Source organism: Sciurus carolinensis, assembly GCF_902686445.1.
Source record: "Sciurus carolinensis chromosome 19 unlocalized genomic scaffold, mSciCar1.2 SUPER_34, whole genome shotgun sequence".
Taxonomy (NCBI): Eukaryota; Metazoa; Chordata; class Mammalia; order Rodentia; family Sciuridae; genus Sciurus; species Sciurus carolinensis.
This window is the reverse complement of record NW_025920112.1, coordinates 2,075,610-2,101,586: the sequence shown is the minus strand read 5'-3', so window position 1 is coordinate 2,101,586 and position 25,977 is coordinate 2,075,610. Positions and strand designations below refer to the sequence as shown.

Here is a 25,977-nt window from a genome sequence, read left to right as displayed (position 1 = left end):
TAAATTTTCTTTTGAAGAAGACTGCATGCTTCTCTGTAGCAGAGGTATTATAGGAGCAACAACCCGTTCCAAAGGCCTGAAAAGACTTAGTTGGTGTTACTCACATGACTCTTTAAAGGGTTTTGAAGATATCAGATCTGCCATATTTAGCAAAAGTGTATTTATTATTTTAGATCATTCTGTCTACATGCATTTTTGACTATGTGTATATTTGTACTTTTATTGAAAATGTAAGGAAAAAATGAAAGAACACTTCCATCTATTCCATGAATGGGTCCCACTTTCCTTGTGTACAAATCTTTTCCTTCCAGAGTAGTATCATTAGTGCCTGTCAACAACTGTGTTGCTTTCAAACTAAATTGGGAGTTGACATGGAAAAATTTTTTTTGCTTTGTTTTGCTGCTAGGGATCAAATCCAGAGCCTTGTGCATGCTAAGCATGTGCTCTACTCCCAGTGTGAAATTTTTCTGATAACTTCTAGTAAATTCCTATCAAAATAATTAAAAAATTCTCATAGAATTAGCATTTTATTCTTCATTATAAATGACAGATGTATCTTATTCATCCAGGATTTCATTTTATTCTAATTTTTCAAAATTTTTTGGTACTGGGGATCGAACCCAGGGGCACTTAACCAGTGAGTTACACCCACAGCCCTTTTTATTTTTATTGTGAGACAAGGGCTCACTAAATTGCTGAGGCTGGCCTTGAATTTGTGATCCTCTGCCTCAGCTTCCAAGTCTCAGGAACTATAGGCATGTGCTGACAAGGCACCCATCAATCCAGGATTTTAGAGTTTTTTCAATTTTTACAGGTGTTTTTTATACCTTCTTTGTGGACAAATAATAAAAGTAATTCCTTAATGAAAAAATTAAAATGAAGTTATTGTTATAGCACACAGAGATTATATCATATTTTTTGTAGGTTAACATCAAATTCCTCATTTGCACACCATTCACAACCACATGAAGAGAATCAAAGGATGTGTTTTTTCCTCTGGAGTAAAATGAGCAGATAAAACCCTTGTCCTTCTGTTACTGAAAGCAATTTGAGAGCTTTCCAGAGAAATGGGAAATGCCACACAAAATCTGAGAAATGTGAGTGATGATGATGAGCAGTGTCGACTACTAATAAGGTGTGTCTGTTGTCAACTAAATTCAGAGACAGACGAAAGGGAAGCACCGAGTTTTATTGTTTAATAAATTTTAACCCTTTGGAAAAACTTCTCATTTGACATCAAGTCATATTTATGCAGATACTTGAATAAAGCTTATCTATCCATGAATATATTTAGTGTTCTTGTCAGAGTGTCACTGATAGAAGATTATAGACTTTTAGTTTTGACACTTCATTGCTCTTGAAATTCTACTTATCAGTATTTCACTACAATACATGTGCATCACACTCAAATGCCAGGCAGGATGCATATTTTCTGCATCACAAAATATTTGTATAATAATGAGAATAAGTAATTTACATAATGATAATTAATGTTAAATAATACAATTTACTGTAAATTTTACTTCTGTCATTTGAGTGTTGTTTTTTTGCACCTCTCTACTTTCTGGGTGATTTTATCAACATTCTTATCTTTCCATTGAATTTTTTCTGCTTATATTTTAATATCAATACTTTTTATGTTGTTTTAAAAAAATTTTATAGTATTTTAATCAATTAGTAGTCCACTCAACAAAACAGAAACCACTTAAACTACTTCAAGCAAAGAGGGATTTGAGGAAAGGATTGGCTATAATCACATCAGGAGGGAGCAAAAGGAAAGAGGACAAAGATCAAGCAACTGTCAGGGCCCAAAGCCCACCCTCACTGCTGCTCTGCAATGCAGGCCCTACCACCACTACACTTAACCACTCTGTGCTACTGAGCAGGAAGGCAGAAGCCCCCACTCTGCCTGATGCTGCTGCTACCATCACCAAAGGCACTATCAAAACAGGAAAGAAAAAAATGTCTCCATGGGGGCTGGGGTTGTGGACTACTGGCACAGCACTTGCTTGGTATGCGTGAGGTCGTGGGTTCCATCCTCAGTATCACATATACAAAATAAACTAAAGGTCCATTGACAACTAAAAAAAATTTTAAAACATTAGCATTCTACATTGACACAATCACATCAATGTTCATAGCAGCTCAATTCACAAGAACTAAACTATGGAACCAACCTACATACCCTCAACAGATAAGTGGATAAAGAAAATGTGGTATACATACAAGATGGGAACACTACTAAGCCTTAAAGAAGAATTAAGTTATGTCATTTGCAGATAAATGGATAGAACTAGAGAATATCATGCTAAGTGAACATGCCAATCCCAAAAAACTAAAGGCCGAATGTTTTATCTGATAAGCAGATGCTAATCCATAGTAGGGGGAAGGTACAGAATAAAAGAAATTTGAATTATGCAGAGGGGAGTGAGTGGAGGGTTGGGGTGGTGGGGATGGGAAGGACGGAATGACACAAACATTATTACCCTATATACGTGTATAAAAAATTTAAAAAAAGGATTTCCTGGTTTTTTTTTTTTTTTTTTTTTGGGTGCTGGGGATCGAACTCAGGGCCTTATGCTTGCAAGGCAAGCACTCTACCGACTGAGCTATCTTCCCAGCCCCTGGATTTCCTGATTTTAAGTTGCTATAGCTACCATGATGTATCTCTTGCAGGAAGTTGAATGAATAGTACATGAGATTTTCCTATATTATTTGTACAACTTTGTGTAAATCTGTCATTATTTAAAAAAAAAAAAAGTTATCCTCTTTGTGTGTACTCACTTCCTAAAACAGAGGCATTCAAACAGAAGACTGGAGCTATCCAGAAAACCATCAGCAGAGTAAAAACACCCTTCTCACTGATGAGTCCAGGGAGTAAGGAGTGCTCCCAGGTCACCCTTAATGTCTTTGTAGGGTGCATGTCTAGCACATGGAATCATGAAGCCATACCACCTAATGTGCAGAAGAGAGCTACTATTAGTTCTCCTGACTACCTAGGCTTAGAAATCCCTGTTGACAAAGTTGAGTGTGCCAACAGGGGAGCTAAGGATTTGGGAGGGATTCCACCAAACTAAGCATTGACAATGAGTTATAGTGATTGAAAGTGTATGGAAAAAAGATGGTATTTACTAAACACTTGTTTTGCTTTGGAAATCCTATTATTTTACTCCATTTCTATGTTAGAACCTAAAGGATCAAAGTACCCCCATGTCTGGGGAAAAAAAAAAAAAGAAAAAGAAAAGGAAAAAGATCCCTTTGAGTAAAGAGTCTAAGAGCTTGCCTAGTAGGCAACATTTCATTGATGTGGTCACAACATGGTAACCGAGGACTGAGCTCATCATGTGTGACTACACCAGAGAACAAGTAGAATTTGTAGGTGTTTCAGTCCAGATCGAATTTAACCAACTAATAAAATAGGACAATCATCAAGAAACAATTTGATGACTCTTCCAATTAATATCAACATACAATGGCATAAGTGTCAAATACCTTTTCTGACATTTAACAAGCAGAATTCCAGTCATCACAGAAAGTGTCCAAGCACAGTAAGAATTAAGAAAAGTGAAACACCTATCAATATGTTCTAGACAGCAGACTGTTGGCTTATCCAATATACAGCCATGTGCCACAGAACAATGTTTTGCTCAAAGACACTTTTGATTAACAATGAGCTACAGCTACACATACATGGCTATGCGTAGTAAAGGGATTACTAATGTGTTTGTAGGGATGGTTGTACAAACAAACCTAATACATAATTTCTTTGGTATCTTGCAAAGTAAATGCTGTGCTGGGCTGTAGCCTAGGAAGCACTGATAACATAGAGCCTAGTTATATAACAGGCTATTCCTTCTAGGACTGGGTAAATATACTATGATGTTTGGGTAATGAGGAGGAAGCCTAAAAAATGCATGTCCAGAGGGCTTAAGTGAACCAGACTACAAATAAAAAAGTTTCATATTATCCTATTGGATGCAGCATAGTATTTCCAAGATGAACAAAGATAGAAAAAGAGAAGAAAAATTTTAGTGGCTTGAAATTCATATGGAAAATTGAAAAATGACATAAAGGTATTGTAGATAAGTGAGAACATTCATATGCAATTTAAAAGATGAGTCATGACAAACAGGTATCTAATTGAAAACAGGCATCATTGTCCTTAATTCCAGGGACAAATATGAATTCATTATAGAGTCTGATGTGAAATACAAAACTAAAAACAGTTTCAGAAGTTTATAGAGAATGTTTTCTAGAGAATAGGAAAACACTTTTTACATAAGAAGAGTAATAGGAATAAAGGAGAATAAGAAATTCAATTATATTAAAATTAGGGAGTTAAAAGATGAAAACAAATGAAGGAGAAACCTGAAATACATGGAACATCAGACAGCCAGGAAACAGGGTGAGATGAATAAATGTACAACGAAATTGGAAACAGCCAGGACATAGAACCAGAGGGTGAAAGATACATAAAAATGTTCAGAAACTATCTGCCATGTCTTACACAAGAACCTACAAAATACTTCTGAAAGAAATGATACATGTAAAGATACCTGGTATTTGTGAGCATAAGGAATTGGAAATCTACCCAAATTAACATAATCAGTTCAATCACTTCAAATTACCAATGACAAAATTTTTTGTGGGGGGAGGGTCCCAGGGATTGAAATCAGGGACACTCGGACCACTGAGCCACATCACTGAACCCCATTTGTATTTTATTTAGAGACAGGGTCTCACTGAGTGGATGGTGCCTTGTTTTTGCTAATGCTGGCTTTGAACTCCGAACCTCATGCCTCATCATCCTGAGTAACTGGGATAGAAGTGTGTGCCACCACGCTCACAACCAATGACATCTTTATGCAAAAATAAAAAGTATCATTCTAATGTTCACAAGGAATCACAAGAAACTCAAAAATGGAAGAAAAAAAATAAAGTGAAAAGCATCATATTCCTGATTCAAACCTGCTCAAAATATAGTAACAGAGACAGTGTAGCTCTGGTTAAAGGCAGACACATACAGCAGGGGAGGAGAGGGGGGCCCAGGACAAGGCTGACCCAGAGAAGGAAAGATGTGCCACAAGGGGCCAGGGTCACTCCAGGGAACCAGACCTCTGGGGAATGAATGGCTGGCAAACTGGATGCTCTTGTCGAACACCTGAAGTCAGAGCCCTCACCTCACAGCACATGTGCACAGGATATCCATGGGGACCAAAGTCCTGAAGTAAGATGTAAACCTCACCAATTCATAGACAAATTGCAGACACAAGTCTCACAACATGGATTTGGGAATGGTTTCTGGAATATGATACCATCCTGAAGACTCAGGAGAATAATAAACAACATGATTTCACCAAAAATAGCTTTCAGTTCTGTCATCTGCAGCAATGAGTGTGGGAACTGAAGGACACCAGCTAAGTGAAATAAGCCAGGCACAGAGACACACCATGTGCTCTCACTCACATGGGAGCTGCAAGCTGACTTCACAGTAAGTTACAGGACTAGTTACCAGAGGGTGAGGAAGACAGGGGAGGAGAGGAGAAGATGGAACTGGGGAAGGAGACTGGGCATCAGGGACCAGAATGCACTCAGGAGGAGCCAGCAGGACTGCCCCCAGCACAGTAGGGGGACCAACAGTACATAGCATGTCACTGTGCATTTCAAATGAGCTAGGAGGAGCAGTCCACAGACACCAAGAAAGGACAAATGTTAGGAGACAGAAGAGCTGATGCCCTGATCTGATCAGGACGCACTGGGACAGGTATGCAGCTAGCTCACTGCACCTCATCAGCACTGTGAATTTAACAGTGATCAACACCAAAAGTGAAAACTCTGTCCTTGTGGGACACCATCAGCAGAGTGAACGGAACCCTAGAGAACTGCAGAAATACCTGTGCATCAGGCTTCAGGAGAGGTGGCGGATACCTGGGAAAGAATGAAAAAGCAGCTGACAATGCTCAAGGGACCTTAACAACATAAACACCCACACACTGGAAAAGAAGGAAACATCCTAAAGGCTGCAGGATCTACAAAACCCTGAGGCTATGCTGAAGGACGAAAGGCTCTCTCCATGACGACAAAAAGAAACGCGTCAAGGATGCCTGCTCCCACCACTTCTAGACTGCACAGCAAGAGGGTGCTACCAGGGAAACCAGGAAGAGAAGTCAGGGTGTTTCTGGACCCAGGACAAACTCACACAGTCCCAGACAGTGAGGCAAAATTAAGGACTTAAGCAGACACAGGTGGGTGCAGGAAACACAGACTCAGACTCACCTGCAGAGACAGCAGCCACAGGCAGCAAGACAGGAGAAGAAAGCACAGCCTCTGCACCTTCACCCCCTCTCCCCACCAATAGCGACCACCTCACATGGTGCACATTTGACTTGAATTTCTGGCTTCCTGCTCCCTAGAGTTACTGCAAGTGGACAGGGCATTTAATGAGGTTTCACCATGGTTGCACCTACCAGGGCTGCACCCTGGCTTGTAAATTGTGGGACTCGAGCACTCACAGATACACACAGGTCTCACACAGACCTCCTCACAGGCCCAAGACCACTTGACTTTCACAGGCTGAAGTGCTCAACCCCAACTCATGTGTCACAGTGGTAGCTCTTGATCTCAAGCCATTCCCAAAGTTGGGGTAACTGAAATGAGTTCACAATGCAGGTCCACAAAATTCTATACTGCAACATTTACAGCAGCAGTATGCATTATTTTCAGAAACTGGAAGCACCCCAGAGGAAGATGCATTCCCAAGATCAGCAGTGAAAAATTAATACAGAAAACTCAATGAGAATCAGGAGTTGGGTTGTGGCTGAGCGGTAGAGCGCTTGCCTAGCATGTGTGAGGAACTGTTTTGGATTCTCAGCACCATATATAAATAAATGAATTAAATAAGGTCTATCAAATCTAAATATATATATTAAAAATAAATAAAAATCAATCAAAAATCAACTTCTATATATGAATTGAAATACTGAAATGCAATTAAAAGGAACCCCCAAAATACAGAATAAAAGCCAATAATATATAATACAAGATACATATACATATAAATATAAGACAGCAGCCTGAGGGTCCAGTGTGGTGCCCTGGTCACTGACAACCGAGGGACTGGGACGACTTACCTGTGAATTACTGCATTTCATATCCCAGTGGATCTACTGCTCTGAAAGTCTGTATAAAGATTCTGACAATTTTGCCTAAGTCAGAACACAACTGGTGTAGAAAATTAGTGCAAAATGCTTAAACATGTTTAAAGGAAACAAAGTCCTACAACTGGATGGATGTTTAAACAAAAAAAATCACAATGTGAAGTGTGACAGAAAAAGGTACAAGATAAACTCTTCTCAGAAATTACAGTGTTCATGCCCAGTGTGGTGGTGCATGGTTCCAATACCAGTGATTTGCAGGAGGATCAAAAGGTCAAAGTCAACCTTAGAACCTGAAAGGCCTAAGCAACTAAGCAAGAACCCTAAAAACTAAAGAGAGCTGGGTATGTGGCTTAGAGGATATATGCCACTGGGTTCCATCCTGGAATTAAAAAAAAAAAAAAAAAATTAGAGAATTCAGCAGGGTGCAGTGGTACATGGTTCGAGTCCCAAGGATTTAGGAGGCTGAAGTGGGACAATCACACATAGACTCTCCTGGAATACGTAGTGACATAGTGAGAATCTGTCTCAAAATAAAAATTACATAGACCTAGGGATATAGCTCAGTGGTACAGCATTCCTGAATTCAATCCCAAGGAGAAGAAATGAGAGTATTCACCAATACCCAGGTGTACCAGGAACTGAGTAAACCCAGGCCAGGAGAAAGCCTTTCAGAGAGGACCAAGACCCATATGCTCAGCACTGGCTGCTCTCCAGGCTTCGTTAGCAGAGAATAGGCTGAAGCAGTTTCAAACAGCACAACCATGTATTAAACCAGCTGCGCCAGCACAACTACCCACAGAAACTGGAGGAGCTAAGCTCTCACTATTGCTTCTGTTTACTTTCCACCTATTTCCTCATGGAACTCAGTCAAAACTCTGGCTCAACACAGTTAAGAGAGACCACTGAGTACACTGAAAGTTAAACTTTTGTCTCCAAAATTATTCTGGAAAGTCAAGACAAACAGCAGCCTTCACACACAAGAGCAAACTCTCAACAGGGGAGGAACTGGTTTAGAGGAACCCATTATAATATTCAAATACCCACTTCTCAAAAGCAACAAATAAAGAATACACAGAAACAGGGAAATACATCAATGCAAAATGAACCAATGGAAAAAACACCTGACTTCAAGCACCACTGAGAAACACAGACACTAGACTCACTAACAAGACCCAAACCTACTGCCTTAGTCTTTCAGATGCATGACCTACATCAGGTGAGAACACCTGATGAACACCTGAGACTCACAAGGAAACGTGGTGAAATCCAGTGACTGGGAGACAGCAGCAACCGTCTAACAGTGGGTGAGAGATGGAGCACACAGAGAGCACACAAGGTGAGCGTGACTCAACAGCACACCCACCACAGGGACGTCATGGGCACTGCCAGGCTCTCCAACCAGCCGCACAGCACGTGTCCTTCTCCACACCTCAGGGAAGGCGCCAAGAGCAGCCACCTGCAGCCACGACAGGCATGAGTGTAAAAGGCTGGCGAATTCCAGCACCTGCACCAGGAGCACTGGAGTCACACCGACGTCAGTACCAGAAGCACAGCCGGGCGACCTCCAGGTGAGTGCAGATCACATCCCAGAGTTCCACACAGCCACGGGCCAGGGGCTCAAGATGGGGCTGAACATGTCAGAGGAAAAGATCTGAAACCGCATCCTAGGAAACTGTGGAACACAGCACAGGCAGTGCTTAGGGGAATCAAAGGTGCTGAAAGCTTACATGAGAAAAGAAGGATGAAAACCACCCATAAAAACTTCCACTATAGGAACAAAGGACAAAGAGCAAGGAGAACCTACGCCTCACACTGCCACAGAATTAAAGACATCAATGGAACTGTGACCAGGAAATCAAGAGAATCAAAATCAAAAGCAGGTTCTTCATGGACATGCTTGTAATAGACACACCACAGCTCATTAGAAAGAGAGACACAAAACTTACACAGCAGAAACGAAAGACACCATTATTAATCCTGCAGAGAGTAAAAGAACTGGACAGGAATATTATAAGTGTCTGACCACAATCTGAGAACTCAGATAAACTGGATCAAGTCCTGGAGACAAACAATCGAGCACAACTCACACACAAGGAGGAACACACAACATGAACAGGCTCATGAAGTGATAATAACCGTCAACAAAGGACAGGCATGCGTCAGTGGTGTCCTGGTGGATTCTGCACCACACTAGGAGGAAAAGAAAACTCTCCTTAATCTCCTCTAAAAGAGAAGCAGGTAACACTCCAATTTATTCCTCCAGGCGTTGCCTGTGTGACTGCTGTGATGTGAACACACACATCACGCCAGGCCAGGGAACCTGCCTGACCACAGGTGGCTGGATTCAGCACCCTTGGCTAAATGGAAATAATACAGCAATGAAAAAGAGGAGAAATGAATTGCATGCAGCTTGATCAATGGCAGAGGGGCAGCTCGGTGGTTCTCTGACTTCATTTCTTAAATTCTGTGAAGTCCAAGACCAGTATTGCTTTGTTGACAACTTCAGAAAACTTCTACAAGTGCAAATAGTACAAAAAGCTCTAACAGTAGTCAAAATGTCCCACGAGTCTCCAAAAGCTTGTTAGAGAACACTGTCAGGTAGTATTATACACTACCTGAAGGTCTACGTAAACCCCAAAGTTCACAAGGTACAACTGGACTCACAGTGTGACTGCATCTGGGAGAAAAGGGAATTAGATGAGAGTGGTGAAAGATGCTCATGAATTATTGGTAATCGTCTGCCGGTGAAAAACCAGTTCCATTCATTCAACAGAGTTGTCATTAAATAACCATTTCCAGGATACTAAATCAATTTGGAAGCAAATGATCATATTTTGATATATGTGGCAATTGCCACGTTTGTCCCATGAAATATGTTGGTAATCTTCCTACTTCAGAAAACAGGAAGCAAAAGGAGGTGTCCACTCTCACAAGATCTTCATTATACAAAGGAAGTTACAATGTCATGAATCCTTGGAATGCACATTTACTTACAACATTTTGTGAAAATGAGGCCCTTTTGGGCACCGACAATGACACATTTATTTTTCTCTTCTCAAGAGTAGCATTCTTATTTTTTGGGGGGGGGTACAGTCGATTGAAGTTAGGGACACTCAACAACTGAGCAACAACACCAGCCCAATTGTTTGTATTTATTTACAGAGAGGGTCTCAGCTCAGTGAGCTTTAGCTGAAGCTGGTTTGAAAGCTGAGGCCCTCTGCCTTCAGTATACACTGAGAGCCTTGGGCAGGGGTCAAGCTGTGAACAGAAGGTTCTGCCACTGGACAACACACTGGGAACCCACCATGGACCAGCCCACACCAAGGCCTGAAGGCAGCAGGGCTGAGCTGGAGCAGCATCAGACTCAGCTCTGGTGGGCCCACTCTGGAGCTGACAGAGGGAGGCCAGAGTCTAGCTACCCCTGGCTCCCACAGTTCTACCCAGCCCACCTCCCCCAGGAGTCCCAGCCCCACCACTCACCATTTCCTGCCTTCTGGGGAGTCCAGACATCCTTCCTGGGGATCTCACAGCACCTGCAGCTCACAGGGAGACAGTCTCAGCCAGAGCCACTGGGGCCTCACACAGCAGAGGAGACCCAGTCCTGGAGATGGATTCTGAACTGCACAGGGTGAGAGATCAAGGCCTGTGACTGTGGAAGGCCACCCCCTCCCACCAGCTGCCTGCTGACTGCCCAGGGCTGCACAAGACCCCTCTCTCACCCAGCCACACATGCACACTGTGGGGTCTTGTCGGGGTTTCGGCCGGACCCCTGGCCATAGGTGTGGCAAGGCCAAGATGGCGCCTGGCAGGATGCCAGTGTGGTTGAGTGTAGCTAGCTTGTGGTCCATAAGTACTAACTGCTTCTTTAAGCTGCTTTACCAACTTAAAGTCTAAAGGCTGGTGAAACCTTTGTTGATTTTGATCTTCCATAACAGGGTAAAACCCTCTTTCAATCCCATAGATTTCTTTCCATTTTTTTGTTTTACACTCTGAACAGGAGCACTCTTTAGTGCAACCTGGATAAAAAGGCGGAGGCCACTCATAAGGTGGCGCTGAAGGAGTACAAGTCACTTTCTGAGTTACTTCCTCATTTATTTTAAAGTGCGCCACAGGCTTTACTTCCTCTTTGTGTCCTGTCTGTGGTTTCGTTAGTACTTCCTCCTTCTTTTTCCACTGCGCCCACTGCATATTTTTGTAAGCTCAACTCTTGTAAAGCCTCTTGTAACGCCTTTTCTTTGTCTTCTAGCTGTTGCCCTATGCCCTCCAATTCCCTTAATGCCTGTTGACTAATTGAACCAGCTTGAGAACATTTTGTTTCCTCACTTATTTTGTGTAATTCTGTATCAGAAAGTCCTTCTTCACTCTCCTCAGAGTCCGACTGAGCACTAACAGATCCTTTTGTGACTCCTCTTTTACCTTTTCCAATACTTCCTCTCCCTGTGTAACTGCCTTTTGTAAAGCCTCCCGAGGGGAACGTAAACAAGTTCTGACCAAGGACCAAACCGCTAACGTCCCTGGTAGCGTTACCGGACAGCGCTTTAGATCCTCTCCTAGATGTTCCCACTGAGGTAAGTTTAACAGTCCCTCCTCCAAAAACCAAGATGAAATCTCCTCTACCTGCTTTAAAAAACGCCCAAGCAGTTTTTGTCTTTAAGGGAGTGCCGTTAGCTTTAAGAATTTCTTTCAAGGGACCTTCCATTCTACATCTAGCAACCTCGTTCCCCATTCTGAGGAAACTTTAACTTCTCGTTCCTAGGAACTTTATCACAATCACAATATTCTCGTCTCTAGGAAACTTCCCTGTCCACTGACAGATCTAGGTGCACACTTTCACAGATCGTTACTCACCTCACTCACCTCTCCGCGGCACGTAAGATTCCCGGGTTTCGGCACCACTTGTCGCTCTCGCCAGCAAGAACGACCCGGAGACGTGATGGGTGGCAAGCTTCTTTATTAACAGCAGATTCTTCTTCTCCTTTTGGGGGAAGCTACACCTCACTATATGCCTCCAAGCGACAATCATCATACAGAGCACGAGGGGAGAGCGTGGACAGATACAGGCAGCATATACAGGCATGCAGTGTCCATGAGGGGGCCTCAACCAATCACTGAAACTTCCTCAAGTGACATCAGTTGTTTGCGCACAAGCTAGCTACACTCAACCACACTGGCATCCTGCCAGGCGCCATCTTGGCCTTGCCACACCTATGGCCAGGGGTCCGGCCGAAACCCCGACAGGGTCTGAGTGACAGGGGATGGATCAGACTCCTGGATAAGTGAGGGCAGAAGGACAGGTTCTTGGCAAAAGCCCTTTTGATCAGAACTCCCTCCCTCCAAGGGGACCTGCTCCATCAGGGGAACATTTCCAGTCAGGCAGTTAAGACCTTTCTCAAGTAGGCCCTGTCATTTTCTCCTCTCAGGAGCCTCTTCCTGCATCTTCTGCCCAAGCACAGAGTCACAAGCAAGTGTGAGGAATTACACACTCAGGGTCCAAGGCAGCTGATCCTGACCTCAGAGAAGGTGGGATCCAGGTCAGGCCAGACTGGAGAGGAGGGACACAGGCAGCTTTCACTTGGGAAGAGCCTGGGGCTGCATGGCCAAGGCCTCCTCACACTTTTAACTCTCTCAATTCACTTCCAGTCAAGAACATAAAAGACAACAGGGAACACAATTATTAAATGCACGAAAAACTAACTGTATGGCATTAAAAGAGATTTAAAAAGAATACAAAGCAAACACTTGAAGTAGCTCAGGAAAGGAGACTGCTTCACCCCCAGTTCATAGGAAAACACACTCCCAAGTTGGAAGCCAGATTCTGACTGATGATGAAATGCAGCCCCAGGAGGGCTGAGTCCCAGAGGTCAGGAGGGGACACCTAAGGATTTACCTCTGGGAGCCCTATAGAACCCCGTTCTATAGGTTTTCTTATGTAAGAGGATAAAGAAAGTCCAAAGGAAGAGCCTGATAAACCCAAGTCTACTCCATCAAACTGCAATAGGTTGCAAGAAGACTGCGTTATTTAGGGGAAATGTCTGCAGTCCCACAAAGGAAATGAATTCATGTGCAGGTATGTTGAAAGAAAAAGAAATAACCTCACAAATGAATTAAATATGAGAAAATCACTGAAGTCCTTTTCAATAAACAGAACTGCACAGAGAACTGCTCATGCAAATGGTATTCAGTGAAAAGCAACATGTAGCCATGTGGAATTAAAGAGGATAGATGTGTGTAGGGGATGAACACACATGGATGCACAGGCAGAGCTCATCCACACACTGTACTGGAATTTACTAGTAACTTGAAATAATCCACACTCTATAACCTTACATTGACTTTCCAACGTGTACAAAACTTATGAAGGGTGTGAAATTGGGAACCAAACTGAAAAACAGAATGAATGGTCAAGAACATAAACTTTAAACTGGGAACCAGTCAGGTTCCTGAAGCAGAAAGAGGGGAGGGACCTGGGAGAACCACAGCCTCAGACAGCAAAACCACTCTAACTACTGAAGCCGAGGAGCCACCACACAGGTCACAGCACCACAGTGATAGAGTACTAATGCAGCACTAAGTTAGTGAAAACTCAATAAGACAGAAGCAAGGAACATTCTGCCTCCTCACAGATGGTGAAAGACAAGGAATGAGAGAAAGAAGTGGCACTGCGCTCACCTGCAGGCACAGGTAGGGCAGAGCAGGGAGAGAGGGCAGCCTGCCCAGGGCCCATTCCCCTCTATTTGGATGGGACGTGCACAGGTGTTCAGATTCTCACTAAACTGAGCACTGAAACTATTTCAGGAACTCCCTCCTCTTCACATCTCACTACTCTGTCTACGTAAACGTCAACCAAGAACACAAAAATCTTACATTCAGTCAAGGAATGAAATACTTACGTGCTTGGGGACAAACTGGAACTGAATGGCAGCAGATCTGATGGAGGACACAGGACCCAGCTCAGGGAAGCAGCCTGTCACCGCAGTTCACCAGGAACCCGCGCTTGGTGGCTGAGCACACTCCCAGCCTTGGGGACCACTCTCAGTGCATGCAGCCCAGGTGGCTCCTCCTAGGCAAGGAGGGGACCTCAGCAGCTGGGCGTTGGTTCTGGAAGGTCACTTGCTCTCCTCTCCCCAGAGTGGAGGGCTCCCTCCTGCAGGACCTCAGTTCTCACTAGCACCCAGCACCCCCCAGCAGGCACAGGAAGGTCCTCGCCTGTGAGACCACGCTGAGCAGCCGAGGCCGGGGACCCGCGCCCAGCCCACCCCCGGGACCAGGGAACAGGGCCCAGGGTCACCCTCCAGCGGGGACTCCGCCGCCCTAGGCAGCCGCCCTCGGCGACCCGCGTCCAGCCCACCCCCCGGGACCTGGGGACAGGCCCCAGGGCCACCCTCCAGCGGGGACTCCGCCGCCCTAGGCAGCCGCCCTCGGGAACCTGTCCAGCCCACCCCAGGTACCTGGGGACAGGCCCAGGGCCACAGCAGCCGGGAGTCGGCCACGCTCCGCAGCTCACATGCCGGGTCCCCACGGCAGGTGCTGACCGGGTCCCCCCAGCCCCGGCCGCACACGCACCTTGCTTCCTCCGGGGTGACCCGCCGTCCTCCCGAGGGACCTCCGGGGCTCGTAGGGCGCACAGGCTGCGCAGAGTTAGCGGAGACGCCCGAGCACAGGACCCCCGGCGGGGAGGAAGGAGCTGAGCGCTGAGCAAGGAAAGCGCGCGAGACCGCGGAAGCCCGCCCCGCCCCTCCGTCCGCGCGCCTGATTGGACAGCTCCGCCCCAGCGCCCTGACGGACGCATCCAGGCACCGCCACAGCCCCGAGCGACAGCTAATGCCACCCAATCCCTGGCTGAAGTCGGCAGAGTGACAGGTGCTTGCCCCGCCCTCTGCAGCAGGGCTCCCTGCCCGCTGGGACCTGACCCTGGCGGGAAAGATTCATATTTCTCCTGGTGTAGAAGGCGGTGTCTTAATGGGAGCCACAGATGCCAGCGCTGCGTGGAAACAAACGTGCGGTCAGATCGAAAGCAATATGAGAATATATTAAAATTTCAGATTGCATGACCTGCTGACCTGTGTTCTTTTCAGGATGATACAGGGGTTATCGTGATGAGTTCTGCTTCCTGAAACGTCAAAGTGTGAGCATTAGAGAAGCTGGTGGAGGCAAGCTTGTAGAGCAGGTGTGATTCAAAGGAAGAACACAGATTTCTCCTGTTGTGCCCGAAGGCTCGAGACCCCGCAAAGACCACCAGAGACCACGATCAATGCAAGCAGCAAAGAGTCATTTATTAGCAAGCTCGAGCTTGGTCCTCTGCGTCCTTAACGGGTGACGCTAAGAGAGGCCCCCAGCCCTCGTTAGCAGGGTTTGTTCTCAGGTCAGCTCCCCTGGCCTTCACAGATAAGATGAGAGAGGTCTGTGTTTTTACATTCTTTACCATTTTTATGACCGGGGCTGTGGGCAATTTGGGAAAGCTTGTGTTTACACAGGTGCGGAAGAGCAGGGCTGTGGGCAATTTGGGGAAGCCTGTGTCTCTGTCTTTCATTCCCCCCTCTCCAAGAGCATTTAGAGAGCCAATCTTGGGTCTCTATTACTTTAACCCTTGCTGCGGCTTCACGGGCTGATATTGGGCCCTTAGCACCATTAGCTGTACTGTATTTATTCTATCCTTAATAAAAGCAATTAACTTATTGACCATACAAGGTCCTATAGTTAAAGCTAGTAGCAACAATAATAGGGGTCCTACCACAGCAGACACCAGAGTAGTTAACCAAGGGGAAAAATTGAACCAGGATTCAAACCAGTTCTGACTAGCTTCCCGTTCTTTTTTTCTGTTTGCTAGTCCTTCTCTGACTTTTGCCATGTTATCCTTAATTATTCCAGAGTGATCTATATAAAAGCAACATTCTTCTCCTAGAGCCACACATAGGCCTCCTTGTTGTAAGAATACTAAGTCCAAACCTCTTCTGTTTTGCAGGACCACTTCAGCTAGTGAAGTTAAAGATTGTTCTAAATGAGAGATTGAATCTTCCAGACGCTCCATATCTGCATCTATCGCTGCTCTTAGATTGGAGTAATGTCTGTTCTGAGTAACCAAGGAAGCTACTCCAGTTCCTAGCCCTCCCAAGCTAGCCCCGAGCAGTAGACTAAGAGTTAATGTGGTAATAGGTTCTCGTTTGTGTCGAATAGCGTTCTGTTTCAGGTCCCATCCTTGTTCAATCATAGTCATAAAACTTTGGTGCTCATGGTAAATTAGCCTCGGAACCAATCTGACTAGAACACAATAATCCTTTGACTGTTTTAACACATTCCAGTGGACGCAGGGGGTGAGTCCAGAGGAGCAAGCCCACCACGTATCTTTGTGGGGGATTATAAAAGAGTTTTCTTCCTCCGGTTGGATTTTCCATGTCAAACGACAGAGGGACTGGCTGGCATAGGGCACTGCTCCTAAACAGAGCCCTTGCCCTGACACTTGTTCTAGGGTTAGGGACTGTGTAGATCGCCAGCGGCAATCCTGGAGCTTGGTGGATATAGTAACATACGCTTGCACTGCTACTCCCTCATAGTAAGGGGGGACAGTGTCATAGCAGAGCCAGCAGGACCTGGTCAAATTAGTATAGGTGGCATTGAGCACCAGGAAGGACCAAGACAAAAGGCTCAGAAGGGGATGAGCTTCCGTTTGAATTGGATCCACAATTGACTGTCCATGGGGTTGTTTAGTTCTTAAGTTGGGGGCACTTAAGGAGTGGGTGGTCGGTTGTGGGGTATTTGGGAGGCTAGTAACTGATTTACTAATTTTTGTACCTCGGGTGGGGGGGATAACCGGGACTCTTTGGGCTGGAAGGTGTAAAATGGGGTTAGGCCCTAATGGCTGGGTGAAAAACTTTATAATCATTCGAACAGTGAACACTACCCCCAAATCAGGTCCCTCAGCATAGAGGCGTAACCCCCATGATCGAGTTTTTATCCATTGTTTATCCCGCTTTCCCTTATCGGTGAAGGTGATGGAGAGGGGGTTACACCTATTGTTACATGAAACTGTTTTTTTTTCCTCGCTTGACTTCAATTAAGTCACGAGAGGCTTTTATCCAATAAGCCTGCCCTGTAGTTTCACATCCCCACTTAGCACAGAAATAAGATTCTTCCCCTCCACATTCTTTCTGGTGAGAATAACCAGGACACACATAGAAGGGGAGACGCTGAAGTTCCTCCCTCCCGCGGGTATAAGCACAGTTAAATTTTCTTGTTCTCCCACTAACTGTATCTGTAAGGGCCCGCTTACTTAGATGTAATTTTTCAATAACACTAATAGTACCTGTTTGCACCGAAAAAGCCCCATTTGCTAAGGTACAAAGGTCTACTTGCAGTTCAGGCCACCATGTCCATAAAGGGTGGTATTCAGTTACAGTCAAGCTGGGAACCTTTGCGCTGGGTTGGTTACTTCCCAGGTGATTTCATAAGGCTGATATGGGCTGAAGTTGGCAGCTCCAAAATCTGGAGCCACAGCTATGGCTGTGGCAAGAATGAAAGAACAAAGTAAAAGCAAGAACATAGTCACAGTCTGTGGCGGCAAAGCTTGATCTTTAGTGGGTTGTCCTTAGACCTGTCCACTCTCCAGGCAGAATCGTCTAGGGCAGGAAGCACGATGTCAGAAAGGGGTTCAGTCAACTTGGCGTGGGTGTGATGAATCCAGGAGGCGACGCCGTCGACTTTGAGGGCGGTGGGTGTAGTCGAAATGACCATGTAGGGGCCCTTCCACCGCGGCTCCAAGTTACTCTGTCAGTGTCACTTCACTAGGACCCAATCACCCGGGTGGAAGTTGTGAGGAACAGGAGGCGGGCCTGACTCGTACAGACTTTTGAGCTTAGGCCAGACTTCTCTGTGGGCCCTCTGCAGGGCCTGGAGGGAAGATAAAAGTTCAAAATCATCCACAGTTTCTTCTTTTAAAAGCCGCTCAGTTAGATCAGGGAGTATTGGAGGCGGGGTCCCAAACATGATTTCATAAGGGGTGAGTCCCATCTTATAGGGAGAATTACGCACCCGATATAGGGCATAGGGAAGGAGAGCCACCCAGTTACCGCCAGTCTCCAGGGTTAATTTGGTTAAGGTCTCTTTTAAAGTTCTGTTCATTCTCTCTACCTGTCCTGAGCTTTGGGGTCAATAAGCACAATGCAGTTTCCAATTTGCCCCAAGTACTGAAGCCAGCCCCTGACTTACCTGTGAAGTAAACGCTGGCCCGTTGTCAGACCCTATCATCACGGGAAATCCATACCTTGGCAGGAGGTCCTCTAAAATCTTTTTAGCCACTATCTGCGCCGTTTCCCGCTTGGTGGGGAATGCTTCAACCCATCCTGAAAAAGTATCTACAAAAACTAATAGATATTTATACCCATACCTTCCAGGTTTTACTTTAGTGAAATCAACTTCCCAATATGCCCCTGGCCTATCCCCCCTTAATCTATTTCCGGATTCCCACTTGCTATATCCTGCATTTGTTAACTTACAAACCCTGCAACTTTTGACAATCTGTTCTATCTTATTTTGCACACCTTTAATTCTAATTCCTGCTTGCAGCATCAAGTCCTGTAATTTTCTTGTCCCCATGTGGGTGGTCTGGTGGAGCCTGCGCAACACTTTCTGCCCCATCAACTCTGGAAGTATTTTCCGGTTTTCAGTCTTTCCGCCATCCATCTGAGCATTGGGCTAGTGGTTGCTGGCGAATCCATGATAAGTCCTCTTCCGTGTAGGTTGGGTCTTTTGGGAGGGTTCGTGGGCCAGAGTCTGAGAGTTGAGCAACCATGATCAAGTCTCTCTGGAGGGCTATTTCACGTGCCACCTTCTCTGCTAAGCAGTTGCCCCTGGATACTGGATCAGATGGTTTTTGATGCCCAGGGCAATGTACGATAGCCAATTTCTTGGGTAACCAGAGGGCGTCTATCAGGGACACAATTTCTTCCTTGTTTTTAATAGATTTTCCTTCTGCAGTTAGCATTCCCCTTTCTCTGTAAATAGCCCCATGAATATGGGCAGTTGCAAAGGCATAACGACTGTCCGTGTATACAGTCAATTTTTTGTCTTTTCCCATCATTAGGGCCTTAGTCATGGCTATCAGTTCTGCCTTCTGGGCAGAGGTGCCTATTGGTAGGGGCTCAGCCCAAATTACCTCTGTCTCAGTCACTACTGCTGCACCCGCATACCTTTGACCCTGATGTAGAAAGCTGCTCCCATCTGTGAACCATACTGCATCTGCATCAAGCAGCGGATGATCTTGCAGGTCTTCTCTGAGCCCATGAACCTGGGCTAGGATTTCCGAGCAGTCATGTATGGGTGTGTCCAGGTCAGGGTCAGGAAGCAGTGTAGCAGGGTTGAGGGCTGAGGGTGCCTGAAAAATAATTCTGAGAGGATTAAGTAATAAGCTCTGATAATGTGTGAGCTGAGCATTACTGAGCCATCGATCTGTATCGCGTTCCCTCTGCCCGCAGAGAGAGACACGACAAACTGGTTGTTCATTAGAGCTCTTTATTGTTCTCTTTATTCTTCTCCTTTTTTTACAAGGAAGTTACGGTCCTTATATATGAATCATGAGCCAATCAGGTTACAGAACATGTGGGGAGAGCCAATCAGGTCAACTTCCTTAAGCAGTGTCAGCTGTTTGTTGCAAACCAGGCCGCCCCGGCTCAGTGCCAGACGCCATATTGAAGTCCCTAAAATGTTGCAAACTAGGCCGCCCCGGCTCAGTGCCAGATGCCACATTGAAGTCCCTGAAATGTTGCAAACTAGGTTGCCCCGGCTCAGTGCCAGGCGCCACATTGAAGTCCCTGAAATGTTGCAAACCAGGCCGCCCCGGCTCAGTGCCAGGCTAGGGTGGGGTCTGCAGTACCCCGACAGCTCCCCCTTTCTTTTATTAAAAGAAAAGGCTTGAGGCCGTGCCTGTCTTAGGTTGAGGGGTCAGCACATGTCCTTACCCATCATCAAAGACTGTAGAGCATGCTACAGCTTCTGTCTTAGGTTGGTACATGGCCACCTCCTACATTACCCGTCGTTGACTACCGGCCTAGCATATTTGCCATACTTGAGGGGAACTGCCGGCCTCTAAGGCTGTCATGACTTGTTGAAGGATGATTCGATCTCTCTGTTGGGTGGCTCGTAATTGATAAATTAAGCAAATGAGATATAAAACACCTAAAATATTAGTCCTAGGGAGCCAAGGCCTGCCCATTGTTTTACAAAACCTAGAGCAGTAGAGAACCATTTGACCATTTCAGATACAGGTGCCACATTTACCCTGGTGGTATTGACTCTCATAATTTCAGCTCTTAGTTGAGAGGTTAAATTGTCAAACCCATATGACCAAGTACAAGTAAGATAGTGAGAAAGACTTCTAGACAACATAGCTGCATGGCTATCATTATAAAAAGTGATAGGGGTAACACAAACTGCTCTTAAAGAAAGAACACATCCCAGACCCATAAGTTCTTGTAACAAGTTCACTTGTTCTTGTAATAAGTCCACTCTTTGATTTACTAGGAGGATGCCTGTTCTTAAATGTTGATTTAAGGTCTCTTGAGTCTGTAAGGCAGTGGCAGTATTTTCTGCCAAATGATTAACTGTAGTTGTTGTCTGTATTGTAGTTGTCAACGTGGCTGCTGCGGTTGTGGCTGCTGCTGCAGAGGCTGCAATGGCAGTGATCACAGCTGTTGTGATGCCAAAATCTCTTTTGTTTCTTGATAATAGTACTGGTAGTTCTGTATCTGTAACAGAGACTGGGACTGGTAGGAAGGTAGGAATAGGCATTAAGACTGCTCGTGAGAACCTAGAAGCATTCCAACATTGAGAGAGAAGTTTGGAGAATAGCAGCTTGATAAATACCCTGCTTTAAAACTTGTATACTTGGAAAATATGAATACATTTAATATACAAGGAGTGACCATTTCACAATTACCTTGACACTTTAATTTTACTAAATTTAGTTTTTAAAGAAAAATTTAGACTCTGTAACATAGTACAATACTCTTAACAGTTGTTTAACCATAATTGTATAAACCCCAATTTTTAAGACTAATTGTTTTAAAGAATAAAACTTAATAGACATAAAGTTAAGAGTAAATTAGTGTTTCTAAGAAATCCTTGTTATTTTACCATGTCATTTTACCATATAGATTAAACTTTGGCTTATATCAGAACATTAGTATTTCACCTTAGGAAAAACCTTAAATAGCTTTAGCTGTTTCACATACACACAACCAACTTAGTTACACACAAACTTGTTGAAACTTGCCCTTTACTTACACAGACTTTCTTAGCACCTATTTAGACCCTTATGCATTTCATCACACAAGCACTTTTTTACCCAGAAACATTTCCTTTTCCCTTTTACTAAATATATTTCCATACCCAGACCCTTTTATTCTCTCTTTCTTATCTGTTGACCCCTTTTTGTTCACATTCTGAAACAACTCTTATGAAATTTTTGAATTTAGATAAATTACACCATTTTAACAAGATAAAATACTTTGTTGTTTATAGTACTCTAACTGAAACACAGTTGAAACCTTTAGAACCCTTTGTATATAGAATTGTACTTGTTAAGACATAACTTTTAGTAACCTTGTTTTTAGTTAAGATATTAGACAAGTGTCCTGAACAGTATTTGTTGTCTCTTTCCTGTTGAAGAAAAGTCCTAGAAACAATTGATATTAGACATTGTTTAACATCAACATTCCATTAGTTTGACCACCTAGAGACTTGCAAGTTATTTTTAAAGACATTTCACTTTTATTAGTTTACTCAATTTAAATTGAACCTTTTTAAATCACGTGAATAAAAGTATTTGGATCCATTTTTAAATTTTAATTTTAGGAGCGCTCAGTTTTGATACAGACAAAACATGACATTAGACAGCACAACAGACACATAACACAAAATCAAAGGCCTTGTAACTTTATAGGTAAATCTCCATTGCAATGTAACAGATATTTAAAAACTCTAGTTGAATAAAAAATAGAACTGATCAAAAAGAAAAAAAAATCATTAACCTAGGTATGCTGGATCAAAATTATGAGCTCAAAAATCAGCATTAAAGAAAAACAAAACAAAACAAGAATCCTGGAAAATGAGTTAGTTTTGTGTAGCAACCCAGAAGTTTAAAACAGACACCCTTTCTTCTTCCTTTTTTTCTTATCTTCAGGTTACCTCCCTTTCCCGCTGAGACTGCTGCAGCCTACATTCCAATGCAGGCTTCAGCAAGGCCAGGCAGGGGGGGAGGGAGGATCACCCAGGACTTTTTAACCCTTTTTCTTCCTGGTTGAGAAATCAGGTTAGGTTTGAATGCAGAAAATCACAAAACATTATTTCTTACTACTTTTGAGGAATGGAGCTGCTGAGCTTTCTGCCTAGGGGGAGGACTGCTTCAAGGACACGGGTGTTCCCTCCCTAGGTGGCCATGGAGCTGCGTGGAAGGGATCAGGAGGGGGGCCTTTTTCTGTCTCTTGTGATAGTTTCTCTTGATTTAACAAGCCCTTATCTAAAAACCAAGGGGCTTTGTCTTCTACAGTTTTTAAAAACTTCCTAGCTGAGGAAACCTTTAAAGGTGCTCCATTAGCCTTTAATAAAGGCTTTAATAATCCTTCCATGTGAAGGAAGGCAGTGGCTAAGCCTGCATTTGTTAATGGGCCACCTATTTCTCTACAAGCTTTCATCCATGCCTCTATGTCTTTGCTTTTAAATGGATTAATAGCATTTTTGCATTCTCTTGTACATTGTTTATATACTAATTGTTTAATTAAAGGCATAGCTACATCAGCATCCCCGAAGATCTTTCCTGCTGCATCTACCATTCTAGCCACGAAATCTGAAAAAGCTTCTGTGGGGCCTTGGACAATTTTTGTTAAGTTACCTCGCACTTCTCCTTTGTTAGGAAGTGCTTTCCAGGCAGCAATGCAGATCTTATTAATTTGTTCATAAACCTCTAATGGAAAGCCTGTTTGCTGATTGGCAAATCTACCCTGCCCCAGAAGCATATCTACATTCCATGCAGGATTGCCCGCTGCTGCATTCCTTCTAGCTGTGTCTAAACAAATCTCATGGCAAGTTGTTTTCCACATTAAATACTGTCCACCAGTCAAAGTAGCCCTAGCTAAATTCTCCCAATCTCTAGGGATCAAATTTAAAGATGAAATAGTTTCTACAAGTGATATGGTGAATGCAGCTTGAGGACCATAAGTACCAGCTGCTTCTTTTAGTTGCTTAATAAATTTAAAATCCAACGGTTGGTGATACCTCTGATTTTGTGGGTTTTCAAACACAGGAAAACAAGAACTTGTATTGGGCTCACATTCCCTCCAGGATTGTATTGGGGGGTTCTCTGGGCAATTTAAATTATACTCAGGAAGTGGTGCTTTAGGTCCTGAGGGATTTAACTGTGTATTGGAGCCATAAGGTGGCGGAATCAATCGTGTAAATGGGCCACTAGAGGATTGTTGCATGTTTTCTTCTAAGTTTTTAAGGGATGGATATAGTTTCCTACCACCAGGTGGCGTCAATTGCATATCTTTGACCCTTCGTTCAAGTTCCTCATCTGATAGTTCCTCTTCTGACTCGCTTTGGTCAGATTTAAGGGGAGGAAAAGAACACAACGATCTTTGTTCTTTCACTTCCTCCAAAATGTTATTTCCTTCATTTAGAGGGGGTCGAAATTTCTCCTTTTGTGAGGTCAAACAACTTTTTATGGGAGCCCATATAGCCATAATGCCAGTGGGCAATGTTCCCTGTTGATTGGCTTTGTGTAAGTCTTCACCCAATTGTTCCCACTGTGGGGCATTTAATAACCCTTCATCCAGAAACCAAGGAGCTATAGTCTCTACTGTGTGTAAGAATCTCCTCGCTGAGGAGGCGTTCCATTTATTTTTAATAGAGCTCTTAGAGGCCCCTCCATGCGAACTCTGGACATTTCTGAACCCATGCTTTAGCTATAGCGGCCGCCTTCCGCGTGCCTACTTTCACTTTAACCGGACCGCTTTCCGCGTGTCCCCGGACCACCTTCCGTGAGTCCTGATAGTCGCTTTACCGCGATATAGTCGCTTTACCGCGATACTTTCACTTTAACCGGACCGCTTTCCGCGTGTCCCCGGACCACCTTCCGTGAGTCCTGATAGTCGCTTTACCGCGAAATTTAAGGCTGCCTTTATCATTCCTATTTTATTATTTACAACAGACAAACTGGTTAACATTAATCTCTAAAACTTACCTAGTTAGTTGCTGCTGGTCTAAAGGTCCCTGGTTCGTTCCCGGGTTTCGGCACCACTTATCGCATTCCCTCTGCCCGCAGAGAGAGACACGACAAACTGGTTGTTCATTAGAGCTCTTTATTGTTCTCTTTATTCTTCTCCTTTTTTTACAAGGAAGTTACGGTCCTTATATATGAATCATGAGCCAATCAGGTTACAGAACATGTGGGGAGAGCCAATCAGGTCAACTTCCTTAAGCAGTGTCAGCTGTTTGTTGCAAACCAGGCTGCCCCGGCTCAGTGCCAGACGCCATATTGAAGTCCCTAAAATGTTGCAAACTAGGCCGCCCCGGCTCAGTGCCAGATGCCACATTGAAGTCCCTGAAATGTTGCAAACCAGGTTGCCCCGGCTCAGTGCCAGACGCCACATTGAAGTCCCTGAAATGTTGCAAACCAGGCCGCCCCGGCTCAGTGCCAGGCTAGGGTGGGGTCTGTAGTACCCCGACAGATCTGGAGGTTGTTTCAGGATTCCCTCAATAGCATGTGGAGTGACCACATGTAATTCTTGTCCCATTGTCAATTTATCAGCATCTTTTACCATTAGGGCTGTGGCTGCAATCATACGTAGGCATGGGGGCCAGCCCACAGCCACCGGATCCAGTTTTTTTGACAAGTATGCTATTGGTCTCCTCCAGGGGCCTAGGTATTGAGTCAAAACTCCTTTTGTGATCCCTTTACTTTCATCTATATAGAGGAAGAAGGGTTTAACGACATCAGGAAGCCCCAGAGCTGGGGCTGACAAGAGGGCATCCTTGATTTGTTGGAATGCTGTATCTGCTTCTATTGTCCAATTAAAAGGCTGCTTGTCTTTTGTGGCCTCATACAGTGGTTTGGCTAATTCCGCAAACCCTGGGATCCAGAGTCGACAGAAGCCAGCCGACCCAGCCGACCCGAGGAATTCCCTTACTTGGCGTGGGGACTGGGGCTTTGGGATTCTTAGAACAGTCTCTTTGCGGGCTTGTGTCAACCATTGTTTGCCTTTCCTTAGGAGATAGCCCAAGTATGTTACCTCAGGTCTGCAGATTTGAGCTTTCTTTGCTGACGCCCGATATCCCAAGGTGCCCAGTGTCTGGAGTAAATCTTCTGTCCCTTGGATACATTCATCCCAGTTTTCAGCAGCTATAAGGAGATCATCTACATATTGTAACAAAGTTAGGTTGGGATGATTTTGCCTGAACTCACCCAAGTCCTCATGTAGAGCTTCGTCAAACAAGGTGGGAGAATTTTTGAATCCTTGCGGCAATCTCGTCCAGGTAAGTTGTCCATTTATACCCTCATCAATGTCTGTCCATTCAAAGGCAAATAGCTCTTGGCTCTTTGGAGCTAGAGGCAGGCTGAAAAAGGCATCTTTTAAATCCAGCACCGTATACCATTGTCTGTAAGGAGGAAGCGCACTCAGAAGTGTATACGGATTAGGCACAGTAGGGTGTATGTCTGCCACCCTTTTGTTTACTTCTCTTAAGTCCTGAACTGGGCGGTACTCGTTCAAGTTAGGCTTCCGTATTGGAAACAGGGGGGTGTTCCATGCCGATCGGCAAGGACGTAGTACTC

The 25,977-nt window shown here is 44.5% G+C and overlaps 1 protein-coding gene and 1 long non-coding RNA gene across 3 annotated transcripts in view; both read right to left on the bottom strand.

Annotated features, from left to right (window-relative positions):
• Positions 1–25,977, bottom strand: part of LOC124973472 (zinc finger protein 124-like) — a 145,707-nt gene that overhangs the window by 44,098 nt on the left and 75,632 nt on the right. The window lies entirely within an intron of this gene.
• Positions 9,814–14,867, bottom strand: LOC124973384 (uncharacterized). 2 transcript variants are annotated; one of them, XR_007106674.1, is made up of 4 exons: positions 14,721–14,867; positions 14,048–14,217; positions 10,638–10,690; positions 9,814–9,834 (listed from the first exon to the last, which is right to left on the bottom strand). It is a non-coding gene; the product is annotated as an uncharacterized LOC124973384 (long non-coding RNA). The 2 variants fall into 2 exon arrangements; XR_007106673.1 differs by lacking the exons at positions 9,814–9,834; positions 10,638–10,690 and adding an exon at positions 12,072–12,132.